Source organism: Octodon degus, unplaced genomic scaffold (genome assembly GCF_000260255.1).
Source record: "Octodon degus isolate 3935 unplaced genomic scaffold, OctDeg1.0 scaffold00037, whole genome shotgun sequence".
NCBI lineage: Eukaryota > Metazoa > Chordata > Mammalia > Rodentia > Octodontidae > Octodon > Octodon degus.
Genome location: NW_004524613.1, coordinates 12,296,632 through 12,310,818, shown reverse-complemented (window position 1 = coordinate 12,310,818; position 14,187 = coordinate 12,296,632). Strand labels below are relative to the sequence as shown.

The following is a 14,187-nucleotide window of genomic DNA, read 5'->3' as shown; positions in this document are numbered from 1 at the left end:
ATTGGATATTAGATTTTTCATGTCCATTAAAATTTGCTTTATATAGTTGGGTGCTCCCGTGTTTGGTGCATACATATTTATGAGTGTTACCTCTTTCTCTTGAATTTTCCCTAACCAGTATATAGTAGCCTTCTTTATTTCACTTGATCATTGTTGGTCTGAAGTTGAGACTGTCTGAGAATAGGATTGCTACCCCTCCTTTTTTCTGAGGTGCTGGTGTGTGTAGTATTGTTTTTCATCCTTTGACTTTCAGCCTATGAATTTCTTTATGAGTTAAATGTGTTTCTTGTATATAGTATATTGTTGGATTTTGTTTGCTAATCCATTGTGCTAGTCTATTTCTCTTAGCTGGTGAATTGAGTCCATTTACCTTGATGGTTATAATTGAGATGTGTTGACTTACGGTTGGCATGCTGTTTACCTGTTGTTTACTCCTTTTTCTCTTGTGTTTGTTTGCCCTATTTAGTTGGTTGCTTCTGATATCATTCGTGGAGTTCTGATCATTTTGGTCCCTCTCTAGAATATTTTTCAGGAGCCTGTGTAGGGTTGGCTTTGTCATCATGAAATTCTTTAGTTGTTCTTTGTCATGGAAGTATTTCACTTCTCCATCAAACTTGAAAGAGTTTTGCAAGGTATAGTAGTCTGGGCTGGAATTTGTTTTCATAGAGGACTTGAAGTATTCTGCTTCATGCTTTTCTTGCTGTCATGGTTTGTGAAGAGAAGTTGGCCATAATTCTGATGGGTTTTCCTTTGAATGTGATCTGCTTCTTTTCTCAAGCAGCTTTCAGTATATTATTTTTGTGCTGGATTTCTGGGATCTTGACTACGGTGTGTTTTTAATTGGGTTGAGGTTAATTGGTGTTCTGTATGCTTCGGTTACCTGGGTGTCAGATTGTTTCCTCATATATGGGAAGTTTTCTGCTATTACTTCTGCCCATATTTTTTTTTTTGTATCATTTGTATTGACTCCTTCTTTCTCATTGATGCCTATTTCTCTCACATTGCTCGTCTTTGTATTGTCTTACAAGCGATGACTTATTTTTTCATGCATCCTAGTTGTTTTCAAGAGATTTTTTCTTACCTTTTTACTAGCTGCACCAGCGTCTTCAAGATCTGAAATTCTGTCCTCACTTTCACTCAGACAGTTTTGCAAGCTTGTGATTGAGATTTTAAGTTCCTCTATATCTCTTTGACTCTGCTTCATGTGATCTATTTCTTTCCTGTATTGCTCATTCAGGGAATCCGTCATTTTTCTAATCTCCTCTATTTTTTTATCAATGTCTTTTTCAAAAGCAGTTATTAATTCTTTTACTGCAGAGTTTTTTTTCCAGATTGAGTTTCCTCCCTATGTTTCTGTATTTGATTCTTTACTTCAGATGCTATGAGTTTAGAGAATTCTTTTTTTATTTCAGAAAATAATTCCACTCTGAGTTTCTCTATATCTTTCTGCTGTTGCTTATTTACTTTTGACACTATTAATTCATACATTTCAGCTGAGCTAGTTTCTTCTGCACTTGTTCTGGTTGGGCATTGGGTTTCCTCCATATGTTTCTGCATTTGATTCTTTACTGCAGATACTATTAATTCAGGGATTTCATTTTTCATTTCCAGTCTGAGTTCCTCTATACCTTTCTGCAGTTGTTTCTTTATTTCAAAAGCTGTTGATTCATTGATTTCAGCTGTGTGATTCCCAATTTGTTCTGTGTTAGTGTCCTCTGCACTTGTTATGGGTGGGCTTGGGGTCTGAGTTTGCATTTTGCTCCTTCTTGTTGTCATTTTATATAGCACTGTCTTATGACCTTTGTTGTAGAGCTTTGGTGAAGTTATAGCCTTAGTAACTACTGAAGTTCAGGTGCAGATCTACAGAGTTTGAATTTATCCAGCTGTGTCTGGCTTGGGTCTGGCTGCTGTGCTTGGCTACTTCTTGCTGCTAACCTTGGGAGTGAACCTGTTGTGCCCCTCTAGCAAGATGTTCTGCTCCTGGACTAGCTGGTTGGGTCTGTCCCTTATACTCTCTGCAGGCACTGCAGGTGCAGTTTCACCCCAGGCCTGTATGCCAGGACTGAGCTGAGTCTGAAGGGGACAAAGTGGAGTAGGGGGGAGAGGAAGCTCTCCCACACACTCACCAGGTTTAGGCTAGGGCTGGATCTGGGGGTCCCGAGAACACGGCAGAAGTTCTCACTTGGTGGGCGTGGAGTGGGGGGACTGTGGAGTGGTGGTGGGCGGTCCCAAGGAGGTGGAAGAAGGTCTTACCCACGCTTCACCTGGGCTTGGACCTGACTGGTCCTATGGGCGCTTGGTAGCCCGAAGCTCTCCCACACACTCACCAGGCTTTGGGATCTCATCTTACTGAAAAGTTTTTGCATGTCAGAAGAAAGCACCAACAGAGTAAAAAGAAAACGCATGAGTTGGGGAAAAAATTTTTAGCCAAGTGCCTCAGAAAAAGGACTTCTATCTAGAAAATATAAAGAATTTAAAAAATGAACACCCCCAAATTCAAAGACCCAATCAAAAATTGGGCATCTAAGATGAATACACATTTCTCAGGGGAAGAAATACAAATGGCAAATAAATATATGAAAAAAATGTTCAGCATCATTGATCATTTGAGAAATGCAAATTAAAACAACACTGACATTCCATCTTATCTCAGAAAGAATGGCTGTCATCAAGAAGTCAACCAATACAGATGCTGGAGGGGCTCTGGGGAAAAACCTCCACTGTTGGTGGGAATGCAGACTGGTACAATCACTATGCAAAGCAGTGTGGAGAGTCCTCAAAAAATTTAAGATTAGAGGTCCCATTCAACCCAGCTATTCCCCTCCTGGGTACTTTTCTAGAAGAACTGAAAACATCATACCACAGTGATAAATGTGTACCCATGTTTATAGCAGCATAATTTGTCATAGCACTCTTAAGGTAGGATTCATGCAGAACTTCTCTGATAGCCTTCTGCCTCCTCTTTCTGCTGCTACTGTTTTTCTCCTTTCATATGTTCTACGTTTCAGTCAGAAATGTCATTTTTGAAATCTTGGTCAGCTGTTAGTGTCCTGCTTAAAACTCTAAAATGACTTTTTTTTGTTTGTTTGTTTGCCGGGACTTGAGATTGAACTTAGGCCCTTGCCAGGCAAGCGCTTATTTTTACTGAGCCATCTCCCCGACCCCATAAAATGACTTCTTTTTGCACTGAGAATAAATATTTAAATTCCCTAACTCTGTCTTCAAGTCTGTTATCACATAGCCTTGTACTTATAAACCTCATCTTTTTTTTCTTTTAAGTTACAGAAACTTTTATTGAAAACAAATGAACTGCAGCAAAGTAACACTCAGTGCACGCAGTCCTTTTGGGGAAGTGGGGGGACAAATAGGCACCAGGGGCTGGCCCAAGACCAGAGCCACTGACCACTAAGGACTGCTTGTGGAGCCTCAGGACACTGATCCTTCGGGCTGGAGTTTGAAGACCCAGTAGGAAATATAAAAATAAACTCTGTGGTCCATCCCTGCTTACGACAGTCCATCTGGACAGGGCAGTCACTCTTCTCACAAGGCCCTGTGCTGTCTAGTCCAGCCACAGCATGAGTAATAGGATCCTGTAGGGGTGAGTGGACATCCACAGGCTGGTGCCAAAAGGGTAGGTGGGTGTGACCTTGCGCATCACCAGGATTGTGGTAGCGCCAGGGTATGGCCGTCAGCTGGGGAGGCTCTGGGGCCCCTCATGGTGGGCAGGTCCAGGTATTGGTTGGAGCTGAATGAAGCTGGAACCCCTGCTCCTCTCATCACATACAGATCACTGGGACCGTGTCCTCCACGGTGCTGGTTTCCTCACCCCCACCCTTACTGCCTCTGCCTCCACCTCTTCCTTGCGCAGTTCCATGTCCAGTTCATTGCCTGCTTTTGAAGGTGTGTAGGTAGAACCACTGATAGAGCAGCAGCTGAAGAAGACAATTTGCTTCAGTCATTTGTTGTAGAAGAAATAATTGAAGGACCAGAGACTACCATCCTCCCTGAAAGGGTTTGAGTCCAGGTCTGGATTATAACTGTAGATGTTGCGTTCAGCCAGGCAGATCTCTTCATGCACTGCATTCCAAAGCTGTGGCTTCATGTCCTTGAAGTACTCTCACACAGCAGAAACAGGCTGCAGTTGACTGCATTCACCACCCAGCTGAGGCTGGGCTCCCCGCTGAACTCATGGCTTCCAGCTATGCTGAAGTCATAGTCTGGCCTGAAGGACTCATGAGAGTGGCGATCAGATGGAAGAGGGTCTTTTGGCTGCACTTATTGCTGAGGGAGCCCTCATCTTTACCACCTTGGCTCTTGCTCAGTCTGCTGGGGCTGAGGCCATAGGTCCGATTTGGGGCCAGTATCTCCAGGACATGGGGCTGGCCCTCTTGGCAGAACTGCTTGAACATGTGCTTGTTGTCTCCCTCCATCTTACATGAGTAGCTCTCAACCCTGCCAGCGATGTGGACATCTCCAGTCTCCATGGTTAACTGTGAGTTGATGGCCTCAAAACTGGAGTTCTCCAACAGCTTCATGACCTTGTGGAGGGGACTCCTTGTTCCATAGGGGCTAGTGCTGCCTGCCTGCGCTTAGCAAGATCAGGCCAGCCAGGCTGTTTGGGATCGGTATTGGGCAAAGGCTTGGCGGGCTCCGAGCGGTGTGGCCTCCTCAGAGCTGCAGGGTGGTGCAGCAGCTGGCCTCTGTTTGGACTGCACCATATCAGTGAGGAAGTTCTACAGTGACGTCCTGTTACTCCAGGCCCTGCCGGCCCATCAGGGCTGCCACTGCAGTATAGCCTCGCCCCTCTGCACAGTGCCTGCTTTCGCAACCAACCTGTCATCGACCAACACAGAGCACCCATAAACTTCATCTTGAGCACTGTTTTATTTTCTGGAAACGATCATCCAGTTATTTGAACTTAACTTTCTCTATAAGCGTCTAAAATGTATTTATTTTAAGCTCTTCAGAATTGTTCTTATTTAATAAATTCAGAAAATATATTTTAAAGTTTCAAATATTATAATAACCTGTAATATCCAAATATTCTATCAGACAATATGATAATCTTTCTCAGATCTTTTAATGAGAATAGAAAAATAACATATGAGACATTAGAAATGATACGCAATTTTAAAAAAGACAGGTATTTAATAGTTTCTATATCGCACATTTCTGTCTTCAATGTAGTTGCTCAGATTACAAATATAAACATATAAAATTGGTCAAAGTAAAAATTTTAAGCATTAGATGCTACCTTCAAAAAAATTGGTAGAAATCAGTAGTATAATCATCTTAGCTATCCTGTGTATATACATAGATGATTTCTCCCCTTCTTTTTCCCCTATCTTTTCTCATTTCCTTCATCCCAGTTGTTAATTCCTTATGTTCAATTTCTTTCCCTTTTACTACATCTGTTGTACTTTTCAGATTTTATGTACTCTTTTAGGTTCTTACACTAGGGAAAGAATATAATATTTACACATGTGGGTCTGATTTATTTCACTTATGCATATATTCTCCAGTTGCATCCTTTATGTATAAAAACCTCAAGTTTATCTTTCTTTATAGCTGAGTAATACTTCATTGAAGCATATAAATTTAAGTAGCATCTATGTTGTCTCTACAGATAATAGCAGACTTTAAGTCTATATATTCTTTTAGCTTGTTGTTCATGTTCCCAGTTTGTTTTTGCTTCCTATTGATTTTCTATATTGTACCTCTTCTCAAAATTCTTATTAGCACTTCAGGTTCACCTCACATCTATTTTATCAGTAATTATAGAACTTTAAATTGTTTTACTTCTTTCTTTAATGCTGTTCTTTGTGTCCCATGTCATCTTTTTATTTTGTGGATTTAAATTTAATTTGCTGTTGCTCTTTGTTTCTCAATAAAATTGTGGAAAAAAAATAAAAAAATTAATTTGTTGCGGTACAAGTTTGAGTTTCTTCCTCCTACCCAAATTACATGGTATTAAAATTCATAATGCTCTTGTTTTCCCCCATTAACTTTATTTTGCCTTTACAGTTAACCAGGTACACAAGACTGGGTCAAGGCTCAATTCCTTAATTTTTTTTTTTTTTTTTTTTTGATTGAACTCAGGCTCTTGTGCTTGCCAGGCAAGCGCTTATTCGACTGAGCCATCTCCCCAGCCTCCCACCCCTTACTTTTATACTGAAAGTTTGTAGTTTAGTGTAATAGTAGCCAGCTGTACATCTCATTACCTTTTCCTGAGGGATATAGGGAGTAATCTGTGTGTTTACCCACTTGGTGTGAGAAATAGCACATGTGCAGTAGTGGCAAAATGGCATTTTCCTCCACCTTATGCTCTGTGTAACTTTGTTTTGCATGTATTTTCCTAAGCATCACAGAATAAACCCACAAAAGTCCAGGATCTGTTAAAACAAAGCTTTCTTTTGATTTTTCTGGTAGAAGTAGCCCAAATCAATACAACGGCACATGAAAAACCAGATGTGCAAGTTTTGGAGGAGGTCAGAAGTGAATCATCAGGTTACTCATTCATGGATGACGAAGATGACCCATTATGATAAAATACATGCTGTCATCACAGAAGAGTGGTGGGGGTGGATCGTGGTGATGATAACAGTGATATTGGCCCCATGAGCCAAAGTTTCTGAGACAGAAAAGGAATGCAGATATCCTAGATTCAGAAGACCTTGACAAAATGGAAACCGAAATGAAAACTTTCAACAACAAAAGAAAAGGTAGAATAGATATTGTTGATGAGTTATGCAACAATTATGATGTTACCTGAAACACAAAGCATTGGCCAATGGTTATGTTTTACTCAGTCTTTTTTATGTATTTGGTGCAGGGTCTCACTGAGCAGCTCTGACTCATAGTGATCCTTCTGTTTTCAGAAGTGCTGGGATTATAGGTGTGTGCCACCACACCTGGACTTGGTTGCTGGCTCAGCGTGCCCTGAGTCCAGGGCTGGCGCACCATGCAAGACTGGGGATTGAGCCTGGTCCCTGACCTTGCCTAAGCAGGCACTTAACTCCGCTGAGCTATCTCACCAACCCTGTTTTACTCAATCCTAAACATGTAGCATAAATAGTTTGATAGTTTACAGAACAAATAACAAGTGCAAAATACCATGGAGAGATTTTCTTAGAGGATTGGCACTGGACCTCATAAAAAGTCATGTATAGCACAGATGAAACAAAATGTTTCTTCCCAGGGAATTAATCAAAAACCTTGTGGAGCACACTGGTGAGCTGACAGGTGAACGGGCAGGCACAGCATCACAAAGCCCTACTATGACAACAGGAAAACCGAAAAATGTCAACTGAGCCCTACAAGAAAGAACAGGAAAACAAAACATCTGTGCTGTCAGTATAAGCAATCCTTGTATATGGAATATGCAATTATTTATGTATGAAGATTGCCTTGGATGTGAAAGCAAAGCTTATTTCTATGATGGACATTTGTGTTTACATTGTAGTTCACATAGGGTTTTTTTTTTTTTTTTTTCCAGAATGGGGGATTGAACTCAGGCCAGGCAAGTGCCATCTCCTCAGCCCCTCACATAGGTTTTTATTTTTAATGTTATCTTTCAGGTTTGTAAGAAGTAAATAGTTGATATTGATGTCTATTCTAGGCACCCATTACATAGTTGATATTTTTTTTTTTGATAGCCGTTATAGCACATTTAATGAATAAGTGGTGGCAGAGCTAAGAGTTCTGTGCTTTCTTTTGCCAGGCCTCTCATTTTCTTCCCTGGCATCATCCTAAACACCTTAAAATTAAGTATCAACATTTCCCTCAATACAGGGACTAATGTCACTGACTTTTGTTACCTCTTAAAGCTGCCGCTTAAATCTTTAAAAAAGTTCAGCAATGACTGCAAACCAGGGCAGAAATGGAATTTTCACTTTTATCATATGAAGGACTATTAGAAAATGTTCACAAATTGTTTTTCCTTTTCCTTTTTGTTATCAAAGTTTCTCTTTATTCCTATACTTTTACCATAACATATACAAAATCACCCTCAACATTAGACTCACAGATTAATAAGCATCGAGCCCAAATAGCGTAGCTAGGTAAATATATGGCAGAACTACTTCTATACACTGTCTTACACGTTGCCTAAGGTATAGTCTACTTATGTAAAAAGTTACACAAGTGCTTAAGTTCCATTAACACTCCATAATTAACTGAACGGGAAACCAGGCTAAAACTTACAAAATAATGCACATCTTTTTTTCAGCAGTCGTCTCCCCAACCATCTTCATACTGCTCCAGAACTCTTTTTTTTCCCCATAATTTTATTGATAAACAAATAGCAATGAGACAATTTCAAATAAAATTGGTAGGACAGTTACAATAATTAACACATTGCATACATTCTTCCTAGTGGTTAATTGTTCTACAAGATGTGGACATGATATCCTATTTACAAACACCATTAGAACAAATCACTCTATTCGTTAAGAGAATGTAACTATATATCTATCCTAACCACTTTGAATACACAGATACAAAATAAACATTCATCTGTATGCTCTTTTTTGTTAAGCTCCGTTATTTGAATATTATAGCTGTGTAAACTCAGCAAAATATTCTAAAAGAGTCCAGTAGCCCATAATAGTATTGGGTCTTCCACTTGACTGGTAAGATCAGAAATTGTTGACCTGAGTCCCCTACAGCTCAACATAACAGCATGGCTTTACTTCTTCCCTCAACTCTTAATGACTTCAATAAGAACTAAAGAGCACATAAAGTAAGCAGTAACACCCCCCCTTCCTTGGCATTAACTTTTAAACTTAATATATCAAAACAATCATTTTAGTTAAAAAATTTATTAATCTAACATGATTGCCAAAAACCTTAATTAAGCATGCATTTTACTTAAGCTTAATGCTCTTTTTAACTCCAGCACAGATGCCTGATAATTCACCACTATAACGTTGCTCTTCTCTTTGAACTTCACGAACCTGGCCTCTTCGAATTTTGGCTCTCCTGAACTTCTCCCTATGTTTCACTCTGGGATTGCGATCGATCTTTTTTCTCGTAGGTGTGAGTCCCCTATTTTTAGCAATCTGATAGGTAATGGCTCTCTTAGAATACTGATCTTCATGAGCCAGTTCTTGAGCATTGGTTTCTTCTTTCTTTCTCTTTAACTTCTGCCTGTCCTCTGTTTCTTTATAGTATTTCAGTGCAGAATCTTTATCAAAATCTGAATCATCAGAGAGATTTTTAGAAGCTGAAGTCTTTGAAGCAGACTTAGGCTTGGCTTTGGTGAGTTTAGATTTTGGCTTCAGTTCTTTCTTTACAGCACAATTCTTATGTGTAAGTAGATGTCGAATTTCCGATGACAGCTAGATGTCGAATTTCCGATGACAGCTTCTGATCCACAGCTGACAGCTTGTTGATCAGATTTTGGTAGGTAACAAGCCTTTCAATGACAGGATGTCCATGTGCAGGGACTCTCCTCGCTTTCAGGATCAAATAAAAACTGATGTTAGAACAGTAGTTCAAGTAAAGATTGTACTTGGTCCTCAGGTCTTGGCTTCCTTTTCCGGGTGGAATGAATCCTTGCTCCACCAACTCCAGCAATGGTTCTAGCTCATCTTTCACTTCTCTTAACTTGATTTTTAGGTCTTCTATCAGCTCCAAGAGCTCTGGAGATTCCTTTTGCAGCATCTTGAGCTTTTCTTTCACTGAAACTTTAGCCAAATCCTTCACGACCTGTGTCTTAACCTCTTCGACTTGTGGCACAGGTTTCGCAAAGGCCTCCACCCAGGAGACTCCAAAATCATCCTCTTGTAGGGCTTGGGCTAGGCGCCACTGAATGATCTGTGCCTTCTCCTCTTCCTCTTGCTCCTCCTCCTCTACTTCATGTTGATTCTGCCAGCCTCAGGATTTGGAGCCATAGTCTGTGTCGTAGTAAAGTTTCTTCTTCTGACCCCAAGACAGACTGGGATCTACAGAGGCCTCAGCCTCACTCTGCACAGAGCTCCCATCACTCTCCTCCTTCTCCTGCTCCTCCTCCTCCACCTCCGTACTCTCTCTGTCTTCATCGACATCTAGAGCTAACACCTCCTCCTCGCTGCTGTCTGCCTCACTCCATCCCTTGGCTAAGGCTGCCCGGGCCTGGGCCTCATGGAAGTCATGTACCTCGTCCTGATAGTAGCTGGGGTCCCGGGGTGAGGGTGGCCCACCTAAATCATCTTCATTTTCGTCTGCTGCGGTGCGACCACCTCTGGCTTGCACAGCTGCCCACCGTGTGGCTCTGCGCCGCTAGGATCTCCCCACCATGGCTCACGCAGTCTCAGCTTCTGCAGCGATGCAGGTTTCGGTCACTTCTCGATATTTTATTGATATCTTATTTCTTTGCTAAGTTCATGTTGTACAGTGTAGTAGGAAGCTCTTGACAAAATAGGAAGAGAGGTGAAAAGACACACAAAAGAAAGAAAAAGTAGGCACATGTACTGTCAATATAAGTGAGACATGTGCATGGAACAGATAGTTGGCATGTGTGAAGACTGTCTTGGATGTGATAGTTGAAGCAAGGATTTTTTGGTATTGCACCTGCAGTCTTAGTAGGTTTTTTTTTTTTTTTTTTTTTTTTGTCTTTTTTAGAATAGGGCTCCATGCATTTCAGGCTGGCCTTGAACTCACTTTGTAGCCCAGGCTGATCTAGAACTGGTAGTGATCCTCATGACTCAGCCTCCTAACTGCTAGGATTACAGGTGTGTGCCACCATGCCTGGCACTTCATATGAATTTTGAAATGGTACCTTCTAGATGTTTCAGAAAATATTAACAACATTTTCTGCTTTCTTTGTTAACTCTTATTTCCTCTGGACCTGGTTACTCTGTTCAACTTAGTGTCACCTTGAATCTGTTGCCTTTTTCAATATTTGATTCTTAGTTGGTAATGTTTATATTTCTTAACATTATCTTCAAGACTATATATTACATGGCCTTTACTAGTAGACCTCATCTTGAGCACTTTTTACTAATAGACTTCATCTTGAGCACTTTTCCATTCAACACCATCAGCTTATTTCCAACAAGAGGTGAGCCATTTATTTGAGCCTTTCTCTGTAAGCATATAGTAAATTTAAATAGCATCTATTTTCACATGACGTTCTACATCAGTGGTTTTCAATCCTAAGGGTATATTAAATTATCTAGAGAGTATTCAATTGCCCAGGCTCATTTCCTCTTATAAATGCTGATTCAATTGGATTGTGGGGATGCGTAAGCAATCAAGAGTTTAAGAGCTCCCTAGATGATTCTTATGTGCAGCCAGAGTGAGAACTTGGTTGTACTGTGTAATCAAAGTGGTAACTGTGGTACGTTCTGTTAGTTGAAATGAATATTATTGTTCTTTCAAAAGTAAATTCAGGACTGGAGAAGTAGTTCAGGGGTAGATTGTTTGCTTACACAGCGTATATGAGGTTCAATAGTGAGGACCACATGTGTGTGCATGGGTGTACACACACACACACACACACACACACACACACATACACACACACCCCAAAGAAAATTCAGAGTCCTAGTGCTGCTAAGTACTGTGTTGAGAGGCAGTTGACTTTTGGGCAGGTATGTGCATTATTATTTGTAGCACTGTTTGTGTTCTCTAAAGCACCTATATGGGTCGTCCTCTACAGCTCATCGCACTTTCTTCTAGAAAACTGTTTTCACAGCTTAGTCCTTTTGAGAACATTGAAGAATGCTATTTCCCAGACCTTTAATTATTCTCTTAACAATGCATGGCTCACTTGTACTTCCACTTCATCTTCTACTGTCTCTTAATTTGGGTTTGTATTACCACAGGCACAATAACAATTAGAAGTCCCTTGTTTTGTTTGGTTCTAATTGAAGCTTCCTTTACATGGTGAGCACTGCCATCAGTTGGTGCCAAGTCTTTTTCATCTTAAAAGTTGTAACACAGTTTTCCTGTTGATAACTTTCCAGTTTATTCTATGTGGTAGTTTAATCAAATGGAAAAGCGACTTCATTCTATTAGTAAAAATACATTTAAAGTTCTAAGATACTGTTTTTCTCTCATCAAATTAGCAGATGTGTATTGATTGGGGAGGCTATAATAGAGACTATATAAGGGATGGAGAATGTGAGAGAAATGAGAAATTGAATGCTATAAAGGGTGTAGAGTACAGATATCCTTATATATAATTTTTTTCTTATAAAAATATTTTTCTTGCAAAATAAGTTACACAATTTACAATGCAGTTGGGCAGTATGGACCCTAAACATTTATATTCTTTAACTCAGGAATTCAAATTCTGGCAGTTTATCTTAAGGAACTAATCATGGGTGAAGACAGTATGCAAAGATGATATAAAGTAAACAAAACAAATTCAGATGTCAGACAGTAGATAATTTTTACATTATGACAAATCCAAGTAGCTAACAAAGTTTAGCAAAGTGAAGCTAATCAAAGTAAATGTTTAAAAAGATTTTAATGACAGGGAAAACACTCATGCCATAATGCTAAGTGAAAAACATCTGCTTTAAAAACAGATTTATCCAAAATATAAATTTTATAAAAAATGCAAAACTTAGTAGTCACAGATGTTATGATGTGAATTATGTGAGTTTTTCTCCATTGTCTTTGCCTGTTGTTATTTTCTATGTTTTTATAATAAGTGCATTATAAAAAAAAGTGCATCATAATCTGGAATGGAGAATAAGTACTATTGTTAAAATTCCCAGCCTATTTCACATGGAAAATGTGAATGGCCAATAATTATTTGAAAATGTTTAATACTGGTAACATGGAGCAAAATGCTCTATAATATGAAAATGTTGTTATGTATATTTAAGTGAAAAAAGTACTAGTATATGCAGCATGGTCTCATTGGGGTTAAAATTTGTGGGGTGTGTGTGTGCGCGCATATAATGCTGATAGTGCATATCTCTGGTTAGCAGATATTTTGGGGGTAACATTTAATTTTCTTTATGCTATGATTATGAGTTCCCTTCTTCTAGAGTATTATATACACATCAGTATTTTCCATTTTGTCTGTGTTGAATCTGATGACAATGGGTGAATTCAGGGTGGTATGGCCATAGACTGCCCGTATTGAATCTGTATGATTCTTACAATCAGGAAATTTCTTCACACATTAAAACTATACATTTCCATGTTTACATTGTACTTTCTGCTCTTAAGATATGCCAAAGGTATATTTTATTCCCCTTCAGTGTAGGGGATGAAGTCTAGGGCCTTTTCACTGAGCTATATGTCCAGTCCTTTTATTTCTTGTTTCTCATTTAGTTCCTAAGTTGCCCAACCTAGTCTCACGTGTGTGATCCTCTTGCTTTAGCTTCCCAGGTGCTGGGTTTACATGCATGAGTTATTAAATTTAGCTTAGAGGTTAGAGTAAGGAAACGTGAGAGAATTCTCTGTGTAATTATAAGTATTGAGAATTAGTTAAATTCATTGATATGTTCCTATACAATTTTAAAGATGTTTATCTTTTGTTTAAAAAAGTATATGTGAACACATCAAGTATTTTACCTCCTTTTCAGAATGTTAGTCACATAGATGCAACATGATGGAAAATTGCCTTGATTCATTAGGGCTGGCCAAATAGTTCAGTGGATTAAAGTGCCTGCAAACAGGCATGGGGACCAGGGGTTCAATCCCCAGGCCTGCCAAGCTGGCCCTGCCCCCAGGGCACACTGAGATGTCAATTGAGACTGGGCGTGGTAGTGCATGCCTGTAATCCCACCTCTTGGGAGGCTGTCAACAGGCAGATCACTATGAGTCTGATCTAGTAGTGAGATCCTGAACACCCTGTAGACCCTTCCCCCCCCCAAAAAAAAAATGAGAGGAAAGTAACTCAGACAGGCAGTGGCAGTCTTGAGGGAAAAAAAAAACACCAAACCACCACCTTTCCATCTGTGATGGTACAGGGCTTTCTGGTTCTGGAAGAATTTTTGACAAAATTTATACCATGAGAGTCATAGATGTTATTCTGACCATCCTTGCTGATATTTGAGCTGATGGGATCTTCTGATCACTTACTACTGGATTCAGTCTCCAAGTATTCAAAGTGCATCCTACATATGAGAACTTGTACTGTAACATCACGTACCTCGGTAGTGTCCCAAATTTTCTGATCAAGAAGATTATGGGGCCAAAGAGGAAAGTGATCGATGACATAGAGTGGGCCTAAGGAGAGTCACA

The 14,187-nt window shown here is 39.7% G+C and overlaps 1 protein-coding gene and 2 pseudogenes across 9 annotated transcripts in view; 1 reads left to right on the top strand and 2 right to left on the bottom strand.

Annotated features, from left to right (window-relative positions):
* The window catches only part of Zhx3 (zinc fingers and homeoboxes 3), a 223,036-nt gene that overhangs the window by 45,253 nt on the left and 163,596 nt on the right, over positions 1–14,187 (top strand). The window lies entirely within an intron of this gene.
* LOC101564296 lies at positions 3,720–4,586 on the bottom strand (annotated as a pseudogene).
* On the bottom strand, positions 8,865–10,278 carry LOC101563901 (annotated as a pseudogene).